Source organism: Hyla sarda, chromosome 4 (genome assembly GCF_029499605.1).
Source record: "Hyla sarda isolate aHylSar1 chromosome 4, aHylSar1.hap1, whole genome shotgun sequence".
NCBI lineage: Eukaryota > Metazoa > Chordata > Amphibia > Anura > Hylidae > Hyla > Hyla sarda.
The window spans coordinates 21,726,795-21,752,379 of record NC_079192.1 but is presented as its reverse complement, the minus strand read 5'-3'; the positions used below and the strand labels follow the sequence as shown (position 1 = coordinate 21,752,379).

Genomic DNA, 25,585 nt, shown 5'->3' with positions numbered 1-25,585 from the left:
CTCCATATCAGAAGGTTGTGTGTTCAAATCACGTCAGGGTCAGGAGGCCCTTTCCTGCCTATTTAAGCACAGAAACATTGCTCTTAACCTGCTAATTTTAACCAGTTCTCAGTCCTTCTTCAAGAAGGGTATAACTGGCTTTCATGTCAATATTTTACGAACATAAGCTTTCCTAAGTTTCCTACCCCTGTCTTAGTCTTCTTTCTGAAATGTTTCTCAAGAGCAAGACAAGACTATCAGATAGGCAGTTGCCGATAGCCTCAGTTTAGGGGGAGAAATGAAAGAAGGCTAAAAAGGTAACTTTTAGAGGTTGGTTGTTTCTTGGAAATATTTTTATTGGAACAAAAAGCTGTCCATTGAAAATAGCTGTCCATGGAAATGTCTTTCTAGGATATGAAATTAAAGGTCCTGAATCAATGTGAGAGCTCATAGAGCCAGTTGACCTCGTGGCGCAACGGTAGCGCGTCTGACTCCAGATCAGGAGGTTGTGTGTCCAAATCACGTCGGGGTCAGGAGGCCCTATCCTTCTTGCTTAAGCACAGAATTATTGCTCTTAACCTGCTAATCTTAACCAGTCCTCAGTCCTTCTTCAAGTAGGGTACAACTGGCCTTCATGTAAAAAAGATTTTTACGATCATAAGCTTTCCTAAGTTTCCTACTTCTGTCTTAGTCTTCTTTCTGAAATGTTTCTCAAGAGCAAGACAGGACTATCAGATAGGCAGTTGCCGATAGCCTCAGTTTAGGGAGAGAAATGAAAGAAGGCTAAAAAGGTAACTTTTAGAGGTTGGTTGTTTCTTGGAAATATTTTTATTGGAACAAAAAGCTGTCCATTGAAAATAGCTGTCCATGGAAATGTCTTTCTAGAATATGAAATCATGGGTCCTGAATCAATGTGAGAGCTCATAGTGCCAGTTGATCTCGTGGCGCAACGGTAGCGCGTCTGACTCCAGATCAGAAGGTTGCGTGTCCAAATCACGTCAGGGTCAGGAGGCCCTTTCCTTCTTGCTGAAGCACAGAAACATTGCTCTTAACCTGCTAATTTTAACCAGTTCTCAGTCCTTCTTCAAGAAGGGAATCACAGTTCTCTTCCTCCTTGCTTAAGCACAGAAACATTGCTCTTAACCTGCTAATTTTAACCAGTTCTCAGTCCTTCTTCAAATAAGGGTATAACTGGCCTTCATGTCAATTTTTTTCCGAACATAAGCTTTCCTAAGTTTCCTACTTCTGTCTTAGTCTTCTTTCTGAAATGTTTTTCAAGAGCAAGACAAGAATATCAGATAGGCAGTTGCCGATAGCCTCAGTTTAGGGGGAGAAATGAAAGAAGGCTAAAAAGGTAACTTTTAGAGGTTGGTTGTTTCTTGGAAATATTTTTATTGGAACAAAAAGCTGTCCATTGAAAATAGCTGTCCATGGAAATGTCTTTCTAGGATATGAAATCAAAGGTCCTGAATCAATGTGAGAGCTCATAGTGCCAGTTGACCTCGTGGCACAACGGTAGCGCGTCTGACTCCAGATCAGAAGGTTGTGTGTCCAAATCACGTCAGGGTCAGGAGGCCCTTTCCTTCTTGCTTAAGCACAGAAACATTGCTCTTAACCTGCTAATCTTAACCAGTTCTCAGTCCTTCTTCAAGTAGGGTATCACTGGCCTTCATGTCTATCTTTTACGAACATAAGCTTTATTAAGTTTCCTACTTCTGTCTTAGTCTTCTTTCTGAAATGTTTCTCAAGAGCAAGACAGGACTATCAGATAGGCAGTTGCCGATAGCCTCAGTTTAGGGGGAGGAATGAAAGAAGGCTAAAATGGTAACTTTTAGAGGTTGGTTGTTTCTTGGAAATGTTTTTATTGGAACAAATAGCTGTCCATGGAAAAAAGCAGTCCATGGAAATGTCTTTCTAGGATATGAAATCAAAGGTCCTGAATCAATGTGAGAGCTCACAGGTCAAGTTGACTTCGTGGCGTAACGGTAGCGCGTCTGACTCCTGATCAGAAGGTTGCGTGTTCAAATCTCGTCGGGGTCAGAGTTCTTTTTCCTCCTTGCTTCAACACAGAAACATTGCTCTTAACCTGCTAATTTTAACCAGTTCTCAGTCCTTCTTCAAGAAGGGTATCACTGGCCTTCATGTCAATTTTTTTTCCGAACATAAGCTTTCCTAAGTTTCCTACTTCTGTCTTAGTCTTCTTTCTGAAATGTTTCTCAAGAGCAAGACAGGACTATCAGATAGGCAGTTGCCGATAGCCTCAGTTTAGGGGGAGAAATGAAAGAAGGCTAAAAAGGTAACTTTTAGAGGTTGGTTGTTTCTTGGAAATGTTTTTATTGGAACAAAAAGCTGTCCATGGAAAAAAGCTTTCCATGGAAATGTCTTTCTAGAATATGAAATCATGGATCCTGAATCAATGTGAGAGCTCATAGTGCCAGTTGACCTCGTGGCGCAACGGTAGTGCGACTGACTCCAGATCAGAAGGTTGTGTGTTCAAATCACATCAGGGTCAGAAGGCCCTTTCCTTCTTGCTTAAGCACAGAAACATTGCTCTTAACCTGCTAATTTTAACCAGTTCTCAGTCCTTCTTCAAGTAAGGGTATAACTGGCCTTCATGTTAAACTTTTTTTACGAACATAAGCTTTCCTAAGTTTCCTACTTCTGTCTTAGTCTTCTTTCTGAAATGTTTCTCAAGAGCAAGACAAGAATATCAGATAGGCAGTTGCCGATAGCCTCAGTTTAGGGGGAGAAATGAAAGAAGGCTAAAAAGGTAACTTTTAGAGGTTGGTTGTTTCTTGGAAATATTTTTATTGGAACAAAAAGCTGTCCATTGAAAATAGCTGTCCATGGAAATGTCTTTCTAGGATATGAAATCAAAGGTCCTGAATCAATGTGAGAGCTCATAGTGCCAGTTGACCTCGTGGCGCAACGGTAGCGCGTCTTACTCCAGATCAGAAGGTTGTGTGTCCAAATCACGTCGGGGTCAGGAGGCCCTTTCCTTCTTGCTTAAGCACAGAAACATTGCTCTTAACCTGCTAATCTTAACCAGTTCTCAGTCCTTCTTCAAGTAGGGTATCACTGGCCTTCATGTCAATCTTTTACGAACATAAGCTTTATTAAGTTTCCTACTTCTGTCTTAGTCTTCTTTCTGAAATGTTTCTCAAGAGCAAGACAGGACTATCAGATAGGCAGTTGCCGATAACCTCAGTTTAGGGGGAGGAATGAAAGAAGGCTAAAAAGGTAACTTTTAGAGGTTGGTTGTTTCTTGGAAATGTTTTTATTGGAACAAATAGCTGTCCATGGAAAAAAGCTGTCCATGGAAATGTCTTTCTAGGATATGAAATCAAAGGTCCTGAATCAATGTGAGAGCTCACAGTGAAAGTTGACCTCGTGGCGCAACGGTAGCGCGTCTGACTCCAGATCAGAAGGTTGCGTGTTCAAATCACGTCGGGGTCTGAAGTCTTCTTCCTCCTTGCTTAAGCACAGAAACATTGCTCTTAACCTGCTAATTTTAACCAGTTCTCAGTCCTTCATCAAGAAGGGTATAACTGTCCTTCATGTAAAAAAAAATTTACGAACATAAGCTTTCCTAAGTTTCCTACTTCTGTCTTAGTCTTCTTTCTGAAATGTTTCTCAAGAGCAAGACAGGACTATCAGATAGGCAGTTGCCGATAGCCTCAGTTTAGGGGGAGAAATTAAAGAAGGCTAAAAAGGTAACTTTTGGAGGTTGGTTGTTTCTTGGAAATATTTTTATTGGAACAAACTTTTAGAGCCTTCTTTCATTTCTCCCCCTAAACTGAGGCTATCGGCAACTGCCTATCTGATAGTCCTTTCTTGCTCTTGAGAAACATTTCAGAAAGAAGACTAAGACAGAGGTAGGAAACTTAGGAAAGCTTATGTTCGTAAAAAATTGACATTAAGATCAGTGATACCCTTCCTGAAGAAGGACTGAGAACTGGTTAAAATTAGCAGGTTAAGAGCAATGTTTCTGTGCTTAAGCAAGGAAGAAAAGGACTCCTGACCCCGACGTGATTTGAACACGCAACCTTCTGATCTGGAGTCAGACACGCTACCGTTGCGCCACGAGGTAAACTGGCACTATGAGCTCTCACATTGATTCAGGACCTTTGATTTCATATCCTAGAAAGACATTTGCATGGACAGCTATTTTCAATGGACAGCTTTTTGTTCCAATAAAAATATTTCCAAGAAACAACCAACCTCTAAAAGTTACCTTTTTAGCCTTCTTTCATTTCTCCCCCTAAAATGAGGCTATCGGCAACTGCCTATCTAATAGTCTTGTCTTGCTCTTGAGAAACATTTCAGAAAGAAGACTAAGACAGAAGTAGGAAACTCAGGAAAGCTTATGTTCGGAAAAAATTGACATGAAGGCCAGTGATACCCTTCTTGAAGAAGGACTGAGTACTGGTTAAAATTAGCAGGTTAAGAGCAATGTTTCTGTGCTTAAGCAAGGAGGAAATGGACTCCTGACCCCGATGTGATTTGAACACGCAACCTTCTGATCTGGAATTAGACGAGCTACCGTTGCGCCTAGAGGTCAACTGGCACTATGAGCTCTCACATTGATTCAGGACCTTTGATTTCATATTCTAGAAAGACATTTCCATGGACAGCTTTTTTCCATGGACAGCTATTTCTTCCAATAAAAACATTTCCAAGAAACAACCAACCTCTAAAAGTTACCTTTTTAGCCTACTTTCATTCCTCCCCCTAAACTGAGGCTATCGGCAACTGCCTATCTAATAGTCCTGTCTTGCTCTTGAAATTCTTAGCCTTCTTTCATTCCTCCCCCTAAACTGAGGCTATCGGCAACTGCCTATCTGATAGTCCTGTCTTGCTCTTGAGAAACATTTCAGAAAGAAGACTAAGACAAAAGTAGGAAACTTAGGAAAGCTTATGTTCGTAAATCTTTTTTTTACATGAAGGCCAGTTATACCCTTCTTGATGAAGGACTGAGAACTGGTTAAAATTAGCAGGTTAAGAGCAATGTTTCTGTGATTAAGCAAGAAGGAAACGGCCTCCTGACCCCGACATGATTTGAACACGCAACCTTCTGATCTGGAGACAGACGCGCTACCGTTGCGCCACGAGGTCAACTTGCACTGTATGCTCTCACATTGATTTAGGACCCTTGATTTCATATCCTAGAAAAACATTTCCATGGACAGCTTTTTTCCATGGACAGCTTTTTGTTCCAACAAAAACATTTTCAAGAAACAACCAACCTCTAAAAGTTACCTTTTCAGCCTTCTTTCATTCCTTCCCCTAAACTGAGGCTATCGGCAACTGCCTATCTGATAGTCCTGTCTTGCTCTTGACCTTCTTAGCCTTCTTTCATTTCTCCCACTAAGCTGAGGCTATCGGCAACTGCCTATCTGATAGTCATGTCTTGCTCTTGAGAAACATTTCAGAAAGAAGACAAAGACAGAAGTAGGAAACTTAATAAAGCTTATGTTCGTAAAAGATTGACATGAAGGCCAGTGATACCCTACTTGAAGAAGGACTGAGAACTGGTTAAGATTAGCAGGTTAAGAGCAATGTTTCTGTGCTTAAGCAAGGAGGAAGAGAACTATGATTCCCTTCTTGAAGAAGGACTGAGAACTGGTTAAAATTAGCAGGTTAAGAGCAATGTTTCTGTGCTTAAGCAAGGAGGAAAAAGACTTCTGACCCCGACGTGATTTGAACACGCAACCTTCTAATCTGGAGTCAGACGCGCTACCGTTGCGCCACGAGGCCAACTTGCACTGTGAGCTCTCACATTGATTCAGGACCTTTGATTTCATATCCTAGAAAGACATTTCCATGGACAGCTTTTTTCCATGGACAGCTATTTGTCCCAATAAAAACATTTCAAAGAAACAACCAACCTCTAAAAGTTACCTTTTTAGCCTTCTTTCATTCCTTCCCCTAAACTGAGGCTATCGGCAACTGCCTATCTGATAGTCCTGTCTTGCTCTTGAGAAACATTTCAGAAAGAAGACTAAGACAGAAGTAGGAAACTTAATAAAGCTTATGTTCGTAAGAGATTGACATGAAGGCCTGTGATACAATACTTGAAAAAGGACTGAGGACTGGTTAAGATTAGCAGGTTAAGAGCAATGTTTCTGTGCTTAAGCAAGGAGGAAAGGGCCTCCTTACCCCAACGTGATTTGGACACACAACCTTCTGATCTGGAGTCAGACGCGCTACCGTTGCGCCACGAGGTCAACTGGCACTATGAGCTCTCACATTGATTCAGGACCTTTGATTTCATATCCTAGAAAGACATTTCCATGGACAGCTATTTTCAATGGACAGCTTTTTGTTCCAATAAAAATATTTCCAAGAAACAACAAACCTCTAAAAGTTACCTTTTTAGCCTTCTTTCATTTCTCCCCCTAAACTGAGGCTATCGGCAACTGCCTATCTGATAGTCTTGATTTGCTCTTGAGAAACATTTCAGAAAGAAGACTAAGACAGAAGTAGGAAACTTAGGAAAGCTTATGTTCGTAAAAAAAAGTTTAACATGAAGGCCAGTTATACCCTTCTTGAAGAAGGACTGAGAACTGGTTAAAATTAGCAGGTTAAGAGCAATGGGGGGGCATTTACTAAGGGGTTTAGTCATTTTTTTCTGACTATTTTTGGCGCAAAATTGTCGCAATTGCGCCTACCCTATAAATTGTGCGACTTTCCCTAGCAAGAGCTAGAAAGTAAAAAAAAAAATTCCCGCTTAATTTACGCAAGTTTTCAGTTTTTACTTGCAGTGGTCAGGAATTTATTAACTGAGACAGTCGCAGTTGCGCAATAAACTGTCGCAACGGCCATAAAAATTGACTAAATTTACTCCAGCTCCAACATGGAGCAGGAAAAGCTGCTGCCGCCCGGGCTCCGACATACTTTCTCCCCGCTACCCTCACTGCGCTACCGGGACACTGCAGTGATTTACATCCCCCCTCTCACCTGCCAGCGCCACACAACTCCCATCTGTCTGCTGTTGCAAGACTACAAGTCCCAGCATGGCCTTACAGTGAGGACACGCTGGGAGTTGTAGTCTTGTAGCAGCGGGAGCTGAGCGGCGCGGGCGGGAGACAAGGGGGGGGGGTAGCGGGGAGGCCGTGTGAGGAGCCCGGGCGGGAGACAAAGGGGGTAGCGGGGAGACCGTATGAGGAGCCCGGGCGGCTGCACTGTAATGTCAGCCCGGGCTCCTGCCCTGAGAGCCATAGGCTTTGGCTGTCAGGGCATGCTGGGTGTTGTAGTTTTGCAACAGCTGGAGGGCCACAGTTTGCAGACCACTGGTGTGTGGTCTGTAAACTGTAGTCCTCCAGCTGTTGCAAAACTAAACAGCTGAAGGGGACCGGCGAAGAAGTTCACTTACCCTTCCGAGGCTCCAGCGACGATCGCTGACGGAGATCGTCGCGCGGCACTGTCGCGCGGCAGTGTCGCGCGGCAGTGTCGTGCAGCGCTGGATCCTACGGAAGCCGGTAAGTTGCGCAAGCTTCCCAACCAGGGTGCCTCCAGATGTTGCAAGACTACAACTCCCAGCATGCCTGGACAGCCATTGGCTGTCCGGGCATGCTGGGAGTTGTAGTTTTGCAACAGCTGGAGGCACCCTTGTTGGGAAACACTGGCCTAAAACAGTGTTTCCCAACCAGGGTGCCTCCAGATGTTGCAAGACTACAACTCCCAGCATGCCTGGACAGCCATTGGCTGTCCGGGCATGCTGGGAGTTGTAGTTTTGCAACAGCTGGAGGCACCCTTGTTGGGAAACACTGGCCTAAAACAGTGTTTCCCAACCAGGGTGCCTCCAGATGTTGCAAGACTACAACTCCCAGCATGCCTGGACAGCCATTGGCTGTCCAGGCATGCTGGGAGTTGTAGTTTTGCAACAGCTGGAGGGCCACAGTTTGCAGACCCCTGGTTTGTGGTCTGTAAACTGTAGTCCTCCAGCTGTTGCAAAACTAAACAGCTGAAGGGGACCGGCGAAGAGGTTCACTTACCCTTCCGAGGCTCCAGCGACGATCGCTGTCGGAGATCGTCGCGCGGCACTGTCGCGCGGCAGTGTCGCGCGGCAGTGTCGTGCAGCGCTGGATCCTACGGAAGCCGGTAAGTTGCGCAGGCTTCCCAACCAGGGTGCCTCCAGTTGTTGCAAGACTACAACTCCCAGCATGCCTGGACAGCCTTTGACTGTCCAGGCACGCTGGGGCTTGTAGTTTTGCAACATCTGGAGGCACCCTGGTTGGGAAACACTGTTTTAGGCCAGTGTTTCCCAGCCAGTTTGCCTCCAGATGTTGCAAAACTACCACTCCCAGCATGCCTAGACAGCCTTTGACTGTCCAGGCATGCTGGGACTTGTAGTTTTGCAACATCTGGAGGCACCCTGGTTGGGAAACACTGTTTTAGGCCAGTGTTTCCCAGCCAGGTTGCCTCCAGATGTTGCAAAACTACAACTCCCAGCATGCCTAGACAGCCTTTGACTGTCCAGGCATGCTGGGACTTGTAGTTTTGCAACATCTGGAGGCACCCTGGTTGGGAAACACTGTTTTAGGCCAGTGTTTCCCAGCCAGGTTGCCTCCAGATGTTGCAAAACTACAACTCCCAGCATGCCTAGACAGCCTTTGAATGTCCAGGCATGCTGGGACTTGTAGTTTTGCAACATCTGGAGGCACCCTGGTTGGGAAACACTGTTTTAGGCCAGTGTTTCCCAGCCAGGTTGCCTCCAGATGTTGCAAAACTACAACTCCCAGCATGCCTAGACAGCCTTTGACTGTCCAGGCATGCTGGGGCTTGTAGTTTTGCAACATCTGGAGGCACCCTGGTTGGGAAACACTGGCCTAAAACAGTGTTTCCCAACCAGGGTGCCTCCAGATGTTGGGAAACACTGGCCTAAAACAGTCACCCTGGTTGGGAAACACTGTTTTAGGCCAGTGTTTCCCAACCAGGGTGCCTCCAGATGTTGCAAGACTACAACTCCCAGCATGCCTGGACAGCCTTTGACTGTCCAGGCATGCTGGGGCTTGTAGTTTTGCAACATCTGGAGGCACCCTGGTTGGGAAACACTGTTTTAGGCCAGTGTTTCCCAGCCAGGTTGCCTCCAGATGTTGCAAAACTACAACTCCCAGCATGCCTAGACAGCCTTTGACTGTCCAGGCATGCTGGGGCTTGTAGTTTTGCAACATCTGGAGGCACCCTGGTTGGGAAACACTGGCCTAAAACAGTGTTTCCCAACCAGGGTGCCTCCAGATGTTGCAAAACTACAAGTCCCAGGTTGGGAAACACTGTGCCCGGCCTCCGCCCCACCTTACTGTAAGGGCATGCTGGGAGTTGTAGTCCTGCAGCTGGGGGCAGGGGACAAGCTTGTCACATTTATTATCACCTGCTCACACATCTCCTGCACCACACAACTACAACTCCCAGCATGTCCTTACTGTAAGGGCATGCTGGCAGTTGTAGTCGTGCGGGGCGGGAGATGTGTGAGCAGGTGATAATAAATGTACTAACCCATTTTTTTGTTTTCTTCTCATTTCAGATCCGTTTATCCTGTGGACTCCTTCGGATTCGGTGGACTACTTCGATGACCAGCGTTTTTCTTTGTTTGATTTTAATAAAATGGTTAACGAGGGCTTGTGGGGGAGTGTTTTTTGTAATAAAATTTTTTTAAAACCTGTTGTGTTTTTTTCTTACTTTACTAGACAGGCTTAGTAGTGGAAGCTGTCTTATAGACAGAGTCCATTACTAACCTGGGCTTAGCGCTAGCCACAAAAACAGCTAGTGCTAACCCCCTATTATTACCCCGGTACCCAACGCCACAGGGGTGCCGGGAAGAGCCGGTACCAACAGGCCTGGAGCGTCAAAAATGGCGCTCCTGGGCCTAGGCGGTAACAGACTGGCGTTATTTAGGCTGGGGATGGCCAGTAACAATGGTCCTCGCCCACCCTGGGAACGTCAGGCTGTTACTGTTTGGTTGGTATTTGGCTGAGAATGAAAATAGGGGGGACCCTATGCGTTTTTTTTTTTTAAAATAAATAATTAAATATATTAAAAAAACGCATAGGGTCCCCGTATTTTTATTCTCAACCAAATACCAACCAAACAGTAACAGCCTGACGTTACCAGGGTGGGCGAGGACCATTGTTACTGGCCCTCCCCAACCTAAATAACGCCAGCCTGTTACCGCCTAGGCCCAGGAGCGCCATTTTTGACGATCCGGGCCTGTTGGTACCGGCTCTTCCCGGCACCCCTGTGGTGTTGGGTACCGGGGTAATAATTGGGGGTTAGCGCTAGCTGTTTTTGTGGCTAACGCTAAGCCCGGCTTAGTAATGGACTCAGTCTATAAGACAGCTTCCACTACTAAGCCTGTCTAGTAAAGTAAAATAAAAATAAAACACAACAGGTTTTAAAAAAAATTTATTACAAAAAACACTCCCCCACAAGCCCTCGTTAACCATTTTATTAACATCAAGCAAAGAAAAACGCTGGTCATCGAAGTAGTCCACCGAATCCGAAGGAGTCCACAGGATACACAGATCTGTAGAAGAAGTAACCAAAAAAAAAAAAAGTGTAAGTACATTTAGGGAGAAAAAAACTGTGTTAAAAAAATGTAATAAACACACACACACACACACTAAACGCCGTTTACCACTTCTGAGCCATGACTACAATTTACAGTGATCCCTCAACTTACAATGGCCTCAACATACAATAGTTTCAACATACAATGGTCTTTTCTGGACCATCGTAAGTTGAAACCAGACTCAACATACAATGCTACAGACAGTCCAGATCTGTAAAACGTGTCAATGGCTGGAAGAACCAACCAATCAAAATGGGCATTCACTGGTAAAACCCCTGTATTACTGAAGTGTATGCACTGACTGGTATTACATGTTCTGTACACTTTACCTGTATCAGGGTTAGCTGCTCTTTTGGACACCAGGTGAGGGCAACTCCATTACTTGTTTTGGACATTGCCTGTACTGTACAGGACCCCTGAAGAAGCTCCTGTCCTCTACATAGACCAGTGTTTGCCAAGCAGGGTGGCCCCATTTTTTGCAAAACTACAACTCCCAGCATGCCCGGACAGCCTTTGGCTGTCCAGGCATGCTGGGAGTTATAGTTTTGCAACAGCTGGAGGCTCCCTGCTTGGGAAACACTGACATAGACAGTGATTTACAGCTCCCAGCAGATCTTTATTACTTTTATATGTAAGGATTTGCTTCATCTATATCAGTTATCTACTTATTTTTCTTTGTCACTTTTTCCTATTTTTGGATGACATTTTGGTGCCTTTAGAACCAATTACCCTGTTTCCATAGAGTTATGGTCTCAACATACAATGGTTTCAACTTACAATGGTTTTCCTGGAACCAATTAATATTGTAACTTGAGGGACCACTGTAGTTATTGAATTATTTAGATGTGGTGAAAAAGCTAAAAAAAAACTCAAAAACAAAAGATCCAGAAGGAAACCTAGCAGCCAAACCTATTCAGACAGCAAGAAAAAGGAACAGACTATTTTTTCTACTACATGAAGTAAATTTCCCACTTTTGCCTATGTGTGCCAAATTTATTAATGCCGTGCAACAATTTAGTAAATTTGTCGCAGATAGTCAAAAATGAAGTAGAAAAAAACAGGGTAAAAACCAGACTACATAGTAAAAGATTAGTAAATGCCCCCCAATGTTTCTGTGCTTAAGCAAGGAGGAAGAGAACTGTGATTCCCTTCTTGAAGAAGGACTGAGAACTGGTTAAAATTAGCAGGTTAAGAGCAATGTTTCTGTGCTTAAGCAAGAAGGAAAGGGCCTCCTGACCCCGACGTGACTTGAACACACAACCTTCTGATCTGGAGTCAGACGCGCTACCGTTGCGCCACGAGGTCAACTGGCACTATGAGCTCTCACATTGATTCAGGACCCATGATTTCATATCCTAGAAAGACATTTCCATGGACAGCTTTTTTCCATGGACAGCTTTTTGTTCCAATAAAAACATTTCCAAGAAACAACCAACCTCTAAAAGTTACCTTTTTAGCCTTCTTTCATTTCTCCCCCTAAACTGAGGCTATCGGCAACTGCCTATCTGATAGTCCTGTCTTGCTCTTGAGAAACATTTCAGAAAGAAGACTAAGACAGAAGTAGGAAACTTAGGAAAGCTTATGTTCGGAAAAAATTGACATGAAGGCCAGTGATAGCTTCTTGAAGAAGGACTGAGAACTGGTTAAAATTAACAGGTTAAGAGCAATGTTTCTGTGTTGAAGCAAGGAGGAAAAAGACTTCTGACCCCGACGTGATTTGAACACGCAACCTTCTGATCTGGAGTCAGGCGCGCTACCGTTGCGCCACGAAGTAAACTTGCACTGTGAGCTCTCACATTGATTCAGGACCTTTGGTTTCATATCCTAGAAAGACATTTCCATGGACAGCTTTTTTCCATGGACAGCTATTTGTTCCAATAAAAACATTTCCAAGAAACAACCAACCTCTAAAAGTTACCTTTTTAGCCTTCTTTCATTCCTCCCCCTAAACTGAGGCTATCGGCAACTGCCTATCTGATAGTCATGTCTTGCTCTTGAGAAACATTTCAGAAAGAAGACTAAGACAGAAGTAGGAAACTCAGAAAAGCTTATGTTCGGAAAAAATTGACATGAAAGCCAGTGATACCCTTCTTGAAGAAGGACTGAGAACTGGTTAAAATTATCAGGTTAAGAGCAATGTTTCTGTGCTTAAGCAAGGAGGAAATGGACTCCTGACCCCGACGTGATTTGAACACGCAACCTTCCGATCTGGAATTAGATGCGCTACCGTTGCGCCAAGAGGTCAACTGGCGCTATGAGCTCTCACATAGATTCAGGACCTTTGATTTCATATCCTAGAAAGACATTTCCATGGACAGCTTTTTTCCATGGACAGCTATTTCTTCCAATAAAAACATTTCCAAGAAACAACCAACCTCTAAAAGTTACCTTTTTAGCCTACTTTCATTCCTCCCCCTAAACTGAGGCTATCGGCAACTGCCTATCTAATAGTCCTATCTTGCTCTTGACCTTCTTAGCCTTCTTTCATTCCTCCCCCTAAACTGAGGCTATCGGCAACTGCCTATCTGATAGTCCTGTCTTGCTCTTGAGAAACATTTCAGAAAGAAGACTAAGACAGAAGTAGGAAACTTAGGAAAGCTTATGTTCGTAAAATTTATTTTTACATGAAGGCCAGTTATACCCTTCTTGAAGAAGGACTGAGAACTGGTTAAAATTAGCAGGTTAAGAGCAATGTTTCTGTGCTTAAGCAAGGAGGAAAAAAGACTTCTGACCCCGACGTGATTTGAACACGCAACCTTCTGATCTGGAGTCAGACGCGCTACCATTGCGCCACGAGGTCAACTTGCACTGTGAGCTCTCACATTGATTCAGGACCTTTGATTTCATATCCTAGAAAGACAATTCCATGGACAGCTTTTTTCCATGGACAGCTATTTGTTCCAATAAAAACATTTCCAAGAAACAACCAACCTCTAAAAGTTACCTTTTTAGCCTTCTTTCATTCCTCCCCCTAAACTGAGGCTATCGGCAACTGCCTATCTGATAGTCCTGTCTTGCTCTTGACCTTCTTAGCCTTCTTTCATTTCTCCCCCTAAACTGAGGCTATCGGCAACTGCCTATCTGATAGTCATGTCTTGCTCTTGAGAAACATTTCAGAAAGAAGACTAAGACAGAAGTAGGAAACTTAATAAAGCTTATGTTCGTAAAAGATTGACATGAAGGCCAGTGATACCCTACTTGAAGAAGGACTGAGAACTGGTTAAGATTAGCAGGTTAAGAGCAATGTTTCTGTGCTTAAGCAAGGAGGAAGAGAACTATGATTCCCTTCTTGAAGAAGGACTAAGAACTGGTTAAAATTAGCAGGTTAAGTGCAATGTTTATGTGCTTAAGCAAGAAGGAAAGGGCCTCCTGACTCCGACGTGATCTGGAGTCAGACGCGCTACCGTTGCGCCACGAGGTCAACTGGCACTAAGAGCTCTCACATTGATTCAGGACCCTTGCTTTCATATCCTAGAAAGACATTTCCATGGACAGCTTTTTTCAATGGACAGCTTTTTGTTCCAATAAAAATATTTCCAAGAAACAACCAACCTCTAAAAGTTACCTTTTTAGCCTTCTTTCATTTCTCCCCCTAAACTGAGGCTATCGGCAACTGCCTATCTGATAGTCCTGTCTTGCTCTTGAGAAACATTTCAGAAAGAAGACTAAGACAGAAGTAGGAAACTTAGGAAAGCTTATGTTCGTAAAATTTATTTTTACATGAAGGCCAGTTATACCCTTCTTGAAGAAGGACTGAGAACTGGTTAAAATTAGCAGGTTAAGAGCAATGTTTCTGTGCTTAAGCAAGGAGGAAAAAAGACTTCTGACCCCGACGTGATTTGAACACGCAACCTTCTGAACTGGAGTCAGACGCGCTACCGTTGCGTCACGAGGTCAACTTGCACTGTGAGCTCTCACATTGATTCAGGACCTTTGATTTCATATCCTAGAAAGACAATTCCATGGACAGCTTTTTTCCATGGACAGCTATTTGTTCCAATAAAAACATTTCCAAGAAACAACCAACCTCTAAAAGTCACCTTTTTAGCCTTCTTTCATTCCTCCCCCTAAACTGAGGCTATCGGCAACTGCCTATCTGATAGTCCTGTCTTGCTCTTGAGAAACATTTCAGAAAGAAGACTAAGACAGAAGTAGGAAACTTAGGAAAGCTTATGTTCGTAAAATTTATTTTTACATGAAGGCCAGTTATACCCTTCTTGAAGAAGGACTGAGAACTGGTTAAAATTAGCAGGTTAAGAGCAATGTTTCTGTGCTTAAGCAAGGAGGAAAAAGATTTCTGACCCCGACGTGATTTGAACACGCAACCTTCTGATCTGGAGTCAGACGCGCTTCCATTGCGCCACGAGGTCAACTTGCACTGTGAGCTCTCACTTTGATTCAGGACCTTTGATTTCATATCCTAGAAAGACTTTTCCATGGACAGCTTTTTTCCATGGACAGCTATTTGTTCCAATAAAAACATTTCCAAGAAACAACCAACCTCTAAAAGTTTCCTTTTTAGCCTTCTTTCATTCCTCCCCCTAAACTGAGGCTATCGGCAACTGCCTATCTGATAGTCCTGTCTTGCTCTTGAGAAACATTTCAGAAAGAAGACTAAGACAGAAGTAGGAAACTTAGGAAAGCTTATGTTCGTAAAATTTATTTTTACATGAAGGCCAGTTATACCCTTCTTGAAGTAGGACTGAGAACTGGTTAAGATTAGCAGGTTAAGAGCAATGTTTCTGTGCTTAAGCAAGGAGGAAGAGAACTATGATTCCCTTCTTGAAAAAGGACTAAGAACTGGTTAAAATTAGCAGGTTAAGTGCAATGTTTATGTGCTTAAGCAAGAAGGAAAGGGCCTCCTGACGCCAACGTGATCTGGAGTCAGACGCGCTACCGTTGCGCCTCGAGGTCAACTGGCACTAAGAGCTCTCACATTGATTCAGGACCTTTGCTTTCATATCCTAGAAAGACATTTCCATGGACAGCTATTTTCAATGGACAGCTTTTTGTTCCAATAAAAATATTTCCAAGAAACAACCAACCTCTAAAAGTTACCTTTTTAGCCTTCTTTCATTTCTCCCCCTAAACTGAGGCTATCGGCAACTGCCTATCTGATAGACTTGTCTTGCTCTTGAGAAACATTTCAGAAAGAAGACTAAGACAGAAGTAGGAAACTTAGGAAAGCTTATGTTCGTAAAAAAATTTAACATGAAGGCCAGTTGTACCCTGCTTGAAGAAGGACTGAGAACTGGTTAAAATTAGCAGATTAAGAGCAATGTTTCTGTGCTTAAGCAAGGAGGAAATGGACTCCTGACCCCGACGTGATTTGAACACGCAACCTTCTGATCTGGAATTAGACGCGCTACCGTTGCACCAAGAGGTCAACTGGCACTATGAGCTCTCACATTGATTCAGGACCTTTGATTTCATATCCTAGAAAGACATTTCCATGGACAGCTTTTTTTCCATGGACAGCTATTTCTTCCAATAAAAACATTTCCAAGAAACAACCAACCTCTAAAAGTTACCTTTTTAGGCTACTTTCATTCCTCCCCCTAAACTGAGGCTATCGGCAACTGCCTATCTAATAGTCCTATCTTGCTCTTGACCTTCTTAGCCTTCTTTCATTCCTCCCCCTAAACTGAGGCTATCGGCAACTGCCTATCTGATAGTCCTGTCTTGCTCTTGAGAAACATTTCAGAAAGAAGACTGAGGCTGGGTTCACACTACGTTTTTCAACTACGGTTCCCGCATACGTTTTCTATCAAAAACCGTATGGGAAAAAAAACGGATGGAACAGTATGGGAAAAAGTAAACCGTATGGGTTTTTAAACAGTATACTGTTTTTAAAAGTGCATACTGTTCCGTCCGTTTTTGTAGAAAAAAAAACCCATACGTTTTTGAAAATTTTGTCCATTTTTAATGGGAGGGGTCTTGGGTGGGGACTTTAGGATTCAAATGCGCATGTGCAAAGTAAAAACGTATACGTTTTTTCCGTATGGAACCGTATACATGTGCATTTCCCATTGACGTCCATGTTAAAAAAAAACGTATGCGGTTGCAGTACGGTTTTTAAACCGGAATCAAAACCGTGGTTGACCACGATTTTGTCTCCGGTTTAAAAACCGTACTGCAACTGCATACGTTTTTTTAAACATGGACGTCAATGGGAAACGCACATGTATACGGTTCCATACGGGAAAAACGTATACGTTTTTACTTTGCACGTGCGCTTTTGAATCCTGAAGTCCCCATCCAAGACCCCTCCCATTAAAAATGGACAACATTTTCAAAAACGTATGGGTTTTTTTCTACGAAAACTGACGGAACTGTATGCACTTTTAAAAACAGTATACTGTTTAAAAACCCATAAGGTTTACTTTTTCCCATACTGTTCAATCCGTTTTTTTCCCCATACGGTTTTTGATAGAAAACGTATGCGGGAACCGTAGTTGAAAAACGTAGTGTGAACCCAGCCTAAGACAGAAGTAGGAAACTTAGGAAAGCTTATGTTCGTAAAATTTATTTTTACATGAAGGCCAGTTATACCCTTCTTGAAGAAGGACTGAGAACTGGTTAAAATTAGCAGGTTAAGAGCAATGTTTCTGTGCTTAAGCAAGGAGGAAAAAAGACTTCTGACCCCGACGTGATTTGAACACGCAACCTTCTGATCTGGAGTCAGACTCGCTACCGTTGCGCCACGAGGTCAACTTCCACTGTGAGCTCTCACATTGATTCAGGACTTTTGATTTCATATCCTAGCAAGACAATTCCATGGACAGCTTTTTTCCACGGACGGCTATTTGTTCCAATAAAAACATTTCCAAGAAACAACCAACCTCTAAAAGTTACCTTTTTAGCCTTCTTTCATTCATCCCCCTAAACTGAGGCTATCGGCAACTGCTTATCTGATAGTCCTGTCTTGCTCTTGAGAAACATTTCAGAAAGAAGACTAAGACAGAAGTAGGAAACTTAGGAAAGCTTATGATCGTAAAATTTATTTTTACATGAAGGCCAGTTATACCCTTCTTGAAGAAGGACTGAGAACTGGTTAAAATTAGCAGGTTAAGTGCAATGTTTATGTGCTTAAGCAAGAAGGAAAGGGCCTCCTGACTCCGACGTGATCTGGAGTCAGACGCGCTACCGTTGCGCCTCGAAGTCAACTGGCACTAAGAGCTCTCACATTGATTCAGGACCTTTGCTTTCATATCCTAGAAAGACATTTCCATGGACAGCTATTTTCAATGGACAGCTTTTTGTTCCAATAAAAATATTTCCAAGAAACAACCAACCTCTAAAAGTTACCTTTTTAGCCTTCTTTCATTTCTCCCCCTAAACTGAGGCTATCGGCAACTGCCTATCTGATAGACTTGTCTTGCTCTTGAGAAACATTTCAGAAAGAAGACTAAGACAGAAGTAGGAAACTTAGGAAAGCTTATGTTCGTAAAAAAATTTAACATGAAGGCCAGTTGTACCCTGCTTGAAGAAGGACTGAGAACTGGTTAAAATTTGAAGATTAAGAGCAATGTTTCTAAGCTTAAGCAAGGAGGAAGAGAACTGTGATTCCCTTCTTGAAGAAGGACTGAGAACTGGTTAAAATTAGCAGGTTAAGAGCAATGTTTCTGTGCTTAAGCAAGGAGGAAATGGACTCCTGACCCCGACGTGATTTGAACACGCAACCTTCTGATCTGGAATTAGACGCGCTACCGTTGCACCAAGAGGTCAACTGGCACTATGAGCTCTCACATTGATTCAGGACCTTTGATTTCATATCCTAGAAAGACATTTCCATGGACAGCTTTTTTCCATGGACAGCTATTTCTTCCAATAAAAACATTTCCAAGAAACAACCAACCTCTAAAAGTTATACCCTTCTTAGCCTTCTTTCATTCCTCCCCCTAAACTGAGGCTATCAGCAACTGCCTATCTGATAGTCCTGTCTTGCTCTTGAGAAACATTTCAGAAAGAAGACTAAGACAGAAGTAGGAAACTTAGGAAAACTTATGTTCGTAAAATTTATTTTTACATGAAGGCCAGTTATACCCTTCTTGAAGAAGGACTGAGAACTGGTTAAAATTAGCAGGTTAAGAGCAATGTTTCTGTGCTTAAGCAAGGAGGAAAAAAGACTTCTGACCCCGACGTGATTTGAACACGCAACCTTCTGATCTGGAGTCAGACGCGCTACCGTTGCGCTACGAGGTCAACTTGCACTGTGAGCTCTCACATTGATTCAGGACTTTTGATTTCATATCCTAGAAAGACTTTTCCATGGACAGCTTTTTTCCATGGACAGCTAATTGTTCCAATAAAAACATTTCCAAGAAACAACCAACCTCTAAAAGTTATACCCTTCTTAGCCTTCTTTCATTCCTCCTCCTAAACTGAGGCTATCGGCAACTGCCTATCTGATAGTCCAGTCTTGCTCTTGAGAAACATTTCAGAAAGAAGACTAAGACAGAAGTAGGAAACTTAGGAAAGCTTATGTTCGTAAAATTTATTTTTACATGAAGGCCAGTTATACCCTTCTTGAAGTAGGACTGAGAACTGGTTAAAATTAGCAGGTTAAGAGCAATGTTTCTGTGCTTAAGCAAGGAGGAAGAGAACTATGATTCCCTTCTTGAAGAAGGACTAAGAACTGGTTAAAATTAGCAGGTTAAGTGCAATGTTTATGTGCTTAAGCAAGAAGGAAAGGGCCTCCTGACTCCGACGTGATCTGGAGTCAGACGCGCTACCGTTGCGCCTCGAAGTCAACTGGCACTAAGAGCTCTCACATTGATTCAGGACCTTTGCTTTCATATCCTAGAAAGACATTTCCATGGACAGCTATTTTCAATGGACAGCTTTTTGTTCCAATAAAAATATTTCCAAGAAACAACCAACCTCTAAAAGTTACCTTTTTAGCCTTCTTTCATTTCTCCCCCTAAACTGAGGCTATCGGCAACTGCCTATCTGATAGACTTGTCTTGCTCTTGAGAAACATTTCAGAAAGAAGACTAAGACAGAAGTAGGAAACTTAGGAAAGCTTATGTTCGTAAAAAAATTTAACATGAAGGCCAGTTGTACCCTGCTTGAAGAAGGACTGAGAACTGGTTAAAATTAGCAGGTTAAGAGCAATGTTTCTGTGCTTAAGCAAGAAGGAATGGGCCTTCTGACCCTGACGTGATTTGAACACACAACCTTCTGATCTGGAGTCAGACGCGCTACCGTTGCGCCACGACGTCAACTGGCACTGTGAGCTCTCACATTGATTCAGGACCAATGATTTCATATCCTAGAAAGACATTTCCATGGACAGCTTTTTTCCATGGACAGCTTTTTGTTCCAATAAAAACATTTCCAAGAAACAACCAACCTCTAAAAGTTACCTTTTTAGCCTTCTTTAATTTCTCCCCCTAAACTGAGGCTATCGGCAACTGCCTATCTGATAGTCCTGTCTTGCTCTTGAGAAACATTTCAGAAAGAAGACTAAGACAGAAGTAGGAAACTCAGAAAAGCTTATGTTCGGAAAAAATTGACATGAAAGCCAGTGATACCCTTCTTGAAGAAGGACTGAGAACTGGTTAAAATTATCAGGTTAAGAGCAATGTTTCTGTGCTTAAGCAAGGAGGAAATGGACTCCTGACCCCGACATGATTTGAACACAAAACCTTCTGATCTGGAATTAGACGCGCTACCGTTGCGCCAAGAGGTCAACTGGCACTATGCGCTCTCACATTGATACAGGACGTTTGATTACATATCCTAGAAAGACATTTCCATGGATAGCTTTTTTCCATGGACAGCTATTTCTTCCAATAAAAACATTTCCAAGAAACAACCAACCTTTAAAAGTTACCTTTTTAGCCTTCTTTCATTCCTCCCCCTAAACTGAGGCTATCGGCAACTGACTATATGATAGTCCTGTCTTGCTCTTGAGAAACATTTCAGAAAGAAGACTAAGACAGAAGTAGGAAACTTAATAAAGCTTATGTTCGTAAAAGATTGACATGTAGGCCAGTGATACCCTACTTGAAGAAGGACTGAGAACTGGTTAAGAGCAATGTTTCTGTGCTCAAGCAAGGAGGAAATGGACTCCTGACCCTGACGTGATTTGAACACGCAACCTTCTGATCTGGAATTAGACGCGCTACCGTTGCACCAAGAGGTCAACTGGCACTATGAGCTCTCACATTGATTCAGGACCTTTGATTTCATATCCTAGAAAGACATTTCCATGGACAGCTTTTTTCCATGGACAGCTATTTCTTCCAATAAAAACATTTCCAAGAAACTACCAACCTCTAAAAGTTACCTTTTTAGCCTACTTTCATTCCTCCCCCTAAACTGAGGCTATCGGCAACTGCCTATCTAATAGTCCTATCTTGCTCTTGACCTTCTTAGCCTTCTTTCATTCCTCCCCCTAAACTGAGGCTATCGGCAACTGCCTATCTGATAGTCCTGTCTTGCTCTTGAGAAACATTTCAGAAAGAAGACTAAGACAGAAGTAGGAAACTTAGGAAAGCTTATGTTCGTAAAATTTATTTTTACATGAAGGCCAGTTATACCCTTCTTGAAGAAGGACTGAGAACTGGTTAAAATTAGCAGGTTAAGAGCAATGTTTCTGTGCTTAAGCAAGGAGGAAAAAAGACTTCTGACCCCGACGTGATTTGAACACGCAACCTTCTGATCTGGAGTCAGACGCGCTACCGTTGCGCCACGAGGTCAACTTTCACTGTGAGCTCTCACATTGATTCAGGACCTTTGATTTCATATCCTAGAAAGACAATTCCATGGACAGCTTTTTTCCATGGACAGCTATTTGTTCCAATAAAAACATTTCCAAGAAACAACCAACCTCTAAAAGTTACCTTTTTAGCCTTCTTTCATTCCTCCCCCTAAACTGAGGCTATCGGCAACTGCCTATCTGATAGTCCTGTCTTGCTCTTGACCTTCTTAGCCTTCTTTCATTTCTCCCCCTAAACTGAGGCTATCGGCAACTGCCTATCTGATAGTCATGTCTTGCTCTTGAGAAACATTTCAGAAAGAAGACCAAGACAGAAGTAGGAAACTTAATAAAGCTTATGTTCGTAAAAGATTAACATGAAGGCCAGTGATACCCTACTTGAAGAAGGACTGAGAACTGGTTAAGATTAGCAGGTTAAGAGCAATGTTTATGTGCTTAAGCAAGAAGGAAAGGGCCTCCTGACTCCGACGTGATCTGGAGTCAGACGCGCTACCGTTGCGCCACGAGGTCAACTGGCACTAAGAGCTCTCACATTGATTCAGGACCCTTGCTTTCATATCCTAGAAAGACATTTCCATGGACAGCTATTTTCAATGGACAGCTTTTTGTTCCAATAAAAATATTTCCAAGAAACAACCAACCTCTAAAAGTTACCTTTTTAGCCTTCTTTCATTTCTCCCCCTAAACTGAGGCTATCGGCAACTGCCTATCTGATAGTCCTGTTTTGCTCTTGAGAAACATTTCGGAAAGAAGACTAAGACAGAAGTAGGAAACTTAGGAAAGCTTATGTTCGTAAAATTTATTTTTACATGAAGGCCAGTTATACCCTTCTTGAAGAAGGACTGAGAACTGGTTAAAATTAGCAGGTTAAGAGCAATGTTTCTGTGCTTAAGCAAGGAGGAAGAGAACTATGATTCCCTTCTTGAAGAAGGACTAAGAACTGGTTAAAATTAGCAGGTTAAGTGCAATGTTTATGTGCTTAAGCAAGAAGGAAAGGGCCTCCTGACTCCGACGTGATCTGGAGTCAGACGCGCTACCGTTGCGCCTCGAAGTCAACTGGCACTAAGAGCTCTCACATTGATTCAGGACCTTTGCTTTCATATCCTAGAAAGACATTTCCATGGACAGCTATTTTCAATGGACAGCTTTTTGTTCCAATAAAAATATTTCCAAGAAACAACCAACCTCTAAAAGTTACCTTTTTAGCCTTCTTTCATTTCTCCCCCTAAACTGAGGCTATCGGCAACTGCCTATCTGATAGACTTGTCTTGCTCTTGAGAAACATTTCAGAAAGAAGACTAAGACAGAAGTAGGAAACTTAGGAAAGCTTATGTTCGTAAAAAAATTTAACATGAAGGCCAGTTGTACCCTGCTTGAAGAAGGACTGAGAACTGGTTAAAATTAGCAGGTTAAGAGCAATGTTTCTGTGCTTAAGCAAGAAGGAATGGGCCTTCTGACCCTGACGTGATTTGAACACACAACCTTCTGATCTGGAGTCAGACGCGCTACCGTTGCGCCACGACGTCAACTGGCACTGTGAGCTCTCACATTGATTCAGGACCAATGATTTCATATCCTAGAAAGACATTTCCATGGACAGCTTTTTTCCATGGACAGCTTTTTGTTCCAATAAAAACATTTCCAAGAAACAACCAACCTCTAAAAGTTACCTTTTTAGCCTTCTTTAATTTCTCCCCCTAAACTGAGGCTATCGGCAACTGCCTATCTGATAGTCCTGTCTTGCTCTTGAGAAACATTTCAGAAAGAAGACTAAGACAGAAGTAGGAAACTCAGAAAAGCTTATGTTCGGAAAAAATTGACATGAAAGCCAGTGATACCCTTCTTGAAGAAGGACTGAGAACTGGTTAAAATTATCAGGTTAAGAGCAATGTTTCTGTGCTTAAGCAAGGAGGAAATGGACTCCTGACCCCGACATGATTTGAACACAAAACCTTCTGATCTGGAATTAGACGCGCTACCGTTGCGCCAAGAGGTCAACTGGCACTATGCGCTCTCACATTGATACAGGACGTTTGATTACATATCCTAGAAAGACATTTCCATGGATAGCTTTTTTCCATGGACAGCTATTTCTTCCAATAAAAACATTTCCAAGAAACAACCAACCTTTAAAAGTTACCTTTTTAGCCTTCTTTCATTCCTCCCCCTAAACTGAGGCTATCGGCAACTGACTATATGATAGTCCTGTCTTGCTCTTGAGAAACATTTCAGAAAGAAGACTAAGACAGAAGTAGGAAACTTAATAAAGCTTATGTTCGTAAAAGATTGACATGTAGGCCAGTGATACCCTACTTGAAGAAGGACTGAGAACTGGTTAAGAGCAATGTTTCTGTGCTCAAGCAAGGAGGAAATGGACTCCTGACCCTGACGTGATTTGAACACGCAACCTTCTGATCTGGAATTAGACGCGCTACCGTTGCACCAAGAGGTCAACTGGCACTATGAGCTCTCACATTGATTCAGGACCTTTGATTTCATATCCTAGAAAGACATTTCCATGGACAGCTTTTTTCCATGGACAGCTATTTCTTCCAATAAAAACATTTCCAAGAAACTACCAACCTCTAAAAGTTACCTTTTTAGCCTACTTTCATTCCTCCCCCTAAACTGAGGCTATCGGCAACTGCCTATCTAATAGTCCTATCTTGCTCTTGACCTTCTTAGCCTTCTTTCATTCCTCCCCCTAAACTGAGGCTATCGGCAACTGCCTATCTGATAGTCCTGTCTTGCTCTTGAGAAACATTTCAGAAAGAAGACTAAGACAGAAGTAGGAAACTTAGGAAAGCTTATGTTCGTAAAATTTATTTTTACATGAAGGCCAGTTATACCCTTCTTGAAGAAGGACTGAGAACTGGTTAAAATTAGCAGGTTAAGAGCAATGTTTCTGTGCTTAAGCAAGGAGGAAAAAAGACTTCTGACCCCGACGTGATTTGAACACGCAACCTTCTGATCTGGAGTCAGACGCGCTACCGTTGCGCCACGAGGTCAACTTTCACTGTGAGCTCTCACATTGATTCAGGACCTTTGATTTCATATCCTAGAAAGACAATTCCATGGACAGCTTTTTTCCATGGACAGCTATTTGTTCCAATAAAAACATTTCCAAGAAACAACCAACCTCTAAAAGTTACCTTTTTAGCCTTCTTTCATTCCTCCCCCTAAACTGAGGCTATCGGCAACTGCCTATCTGATAGTCCTGTCTTGCTCTTGACCTTCTTAGCCTTCTTTCATTTCTCCCCCTAAACTGAGGCTATCGGCAACTGCCTATCTGATAGTCATGTCTTGCTCTTGAGAAACATTTCAGAAAGAAGACCAAGACAGAAGTAGGAAACTTAATAAAGCTTATGTTCGTAAAAGATTAACATGAAGGCCAGTGATACCCTACTTGAAGAAGGACTGAGAACTGGTTAAGATTAGCAGGTTAAGAGCAATGTTTCTGTGCTTAAGCAAGGAGGAAGAGAACTATGATTCCCTTCTTGAAGAAGGACTAAGAACTGGTTAAAATTAGCAGGTTAAGTGCAATGTTTATGTGCTTAAGCAAGAAGGAAAGGGCCTCCTGACTCCGACGTGATCTGGAGTCAGACGCGCTACCGTTGCGCCACGAGGTCAACTGGCACTAAGAGCTCTCACATTGATTCAGGACCCTTGCTTTCATATCCTAGAAAGACATTTCCATGGACAGCTATTTTCAATGGACAGCTTTTTGTTCCAATAAAAATATTTCCAAGAAACAACCAACCTCTAAAAGTTACCTTTTTAGCCTTCTTTCATTTCTCCCCCTAAACTGAGGCTATCGGCAACTGCCTATCTGATAGTCCTGTTTTGCTCTTGAGAAACATTTCGGAAAGAAGACTAAGACAGAAGTAGGAAACTTAGGAAAGCTTATGTTCGTAAAATTTATTTTTACATGAAGGCCAGTTATACCCTTCTTGAAGAAGGACTGAGAACTGGTTAAAATTAGCAGGTTAAGAGCAATGTTTCTGTGCTTAAGCAAGGAGGAAAAAAGACTTCTGACCCTGACGTGATTTGAACACGCAACCTTCTGAACTGGAGTCAGACGCGCTACCGTTGCGTCACGAGGTCAACTTGCACTGTGAGCTCTCACATTGATTCAGGACCTTTGATTTCATATCCTAGAAAGACAATTCCATGGACAGCTTTTTTCCATGGACAGCTATTTGTTCCAATAAAAACATTTCCAAGAAACAACCAACCTCTAAAAGTTACCTTTTTAGCCTTCTTTCATTCCTCCCCCTAAACTGAGGCTATCGGCAACTGCCTATCTGATA

At 42.6% G+C, this 25,585-nt stretch overlaps 15 non-coding genes across 15 annotated transcripts; 3 read left to right on the top strand and 12 right to left on the bottom strand.

The window, feature by feature from the left end:
- Positions 1-440: 440 nt before the first annotated feature.
- Positions 441-512, top strand: TRNAW-CCA (transfer RNA tryptophan (anticodon CCA)). Its single transcript has one exon. It is a non-coding gene; the product is annotated as a tRNA-Trp (tRNA).
- A 1,435-nt stretch (positions 513-1,947) lies between these two features.
- TRNAR-CCU (transfer RNA arginine (anticodon CCU)) lies at positions 1,948-2,019 on the top strand. Its single transcript has one exon. It is a non-coding gene; the product is annotated as a tRNA-Arg (tRNA).
- Positions 2,020-3,363: 1,344 nt separating this feature from the next.
- Positions 3,364-3,435, top strand: TRNAW-CCA (transfer RNA tryptophan (anticodon CCA)). Its single transcript has one exon. It is a non-coding gene; the product is annotated as a tRNA-Trp (tRNA).
- A 562-nt stretch (positions 3,436-3,997) lies between these two features.
- On the bottom strand, positions 3,998-4,069 carry TRNAW-CCA (transfer RNA tryptophan (anticodon CCA)). Its single transcript has one exon. It is a non-coding gene; the product is annotated as a tRNA-Trp (tRNA).
- A 953-nt stretch (positions 4,070-5,022) lies between these two features.
- On the bottom strand, positions 5,023-5,094 carry TRNAW-CCA (transfer RNA tryptophan (anticodon CCA)). Its single transcript has one exon. It is a non-coding gene; the product is annotated as a tRNA-Trp (tRNA).
- A 570-nt stretch (positions 5,095-5,664) lies between these two features.
- TRNAW-CCA (transfer RNA tryptophan (anticodon CCA)) lies at positions 5,665-5,736 on the bottom strand. The gene has a single exon. It is a non-coding gene; the product is annotated as a tRNA-Trp (tRNA).
- Positions 5,737-11,782: 6,046 nt separating this feature from the next.
- On the bottom strand, positions 11,783-11,854 carry TRNAW-CCA (transfer RNA tryptophan (anticodon CCA)). The gene has a single exon. It is a non-coding gene; the product is annotated as a tRNA-Trp (tRNA).
- A 397-nt stretch (positions 11,855-12,251) lies between these two features.
- TRNAW-CCA (transfer RNA tryptophan (anticodon CCA)) lies at positions 12,252-12,323 on the bottom strand. Its single transcript has one exon. It is a non-coding gene; the product is annotated as a tRNA-Trp (tRNA).
- Positions 12,324-13,277: 954 nt separating this feature from the next.
- On the bottom strand, positions 13,278-13,349 carry TRNAW-CCA (transfer RNA tryptophan (anticodon CCA)). The gene has a single exon. It is a non-coding gene; the product is annotated as a tRNA-Trp (tRNA).
- Positions 13,350-14,373: 1,024 nt separating this feature from the next.
- Positions 14,374-14,445, bottom strand: TRNAW-CCA (transfer RNA tryptophan (anticodon CCA)). The gene has a single exon. It is a non-coding gene; the product is annotated as a tRNA-Trp (tRNA).
- A 402-nt stretch (positions 14,446-14,847) lies between these two features.
- On the bottom strand, positions 14,848-14,919 carry TRNAW-CCA (transfer RNA tryptophan (anticodon CCA)). The gene has a single exon. It is a non-coding gene; the product is annotated as a tRNA-Trp (tRNA).
- A 2,269-nt stretch (positions 14,920-17,188) lies between these two features.
- On the bottom strand, positions 17,189-17,260 carry TRNAW-CCA (transfer RNA tryptophan (anticodon CCA)). The gene has a single exon. It is a non-coding gene; the product is annotated as a tRNA-Trp (tRNA).
- A 1,422-nt stretch (positions 17,261-18,682) lies between these two features.
- Positions 18,683-18,754, bottom strand: TRNAW-CCA (transfer RNA tryptophan (anticodon CCA)). Its single transcript has one exon. It is a non-coding gene; the product is annotated as a tRNA-Trp (tRNA).
- Positions 18,755-21,183: 2,429 nt separating this feature from the next.
- Positions 21,184-21,255, bottom strand: TRNAW-CCA (transfer RNA tryptophan (anticodon CCA)). Its single transcript has one exon. It is a non-coding gene; the product is annotated as a tRNA-Trp (tRNA).
- Positions 21,256-24,211: 2,956 nt separating this feature from the next.
- Positions 24,212-24,283, bottom strand: TRNAW-CCA (transfer RNA tryptophan (anticodon CCA)). The gene has a single exon. It is a non-coding gene; the product is annotated as a tRNA-Trp (tRNA).
- Between the last annotated feature and the right edge of the window lie 1,302 nt (positions 24,284-25,585).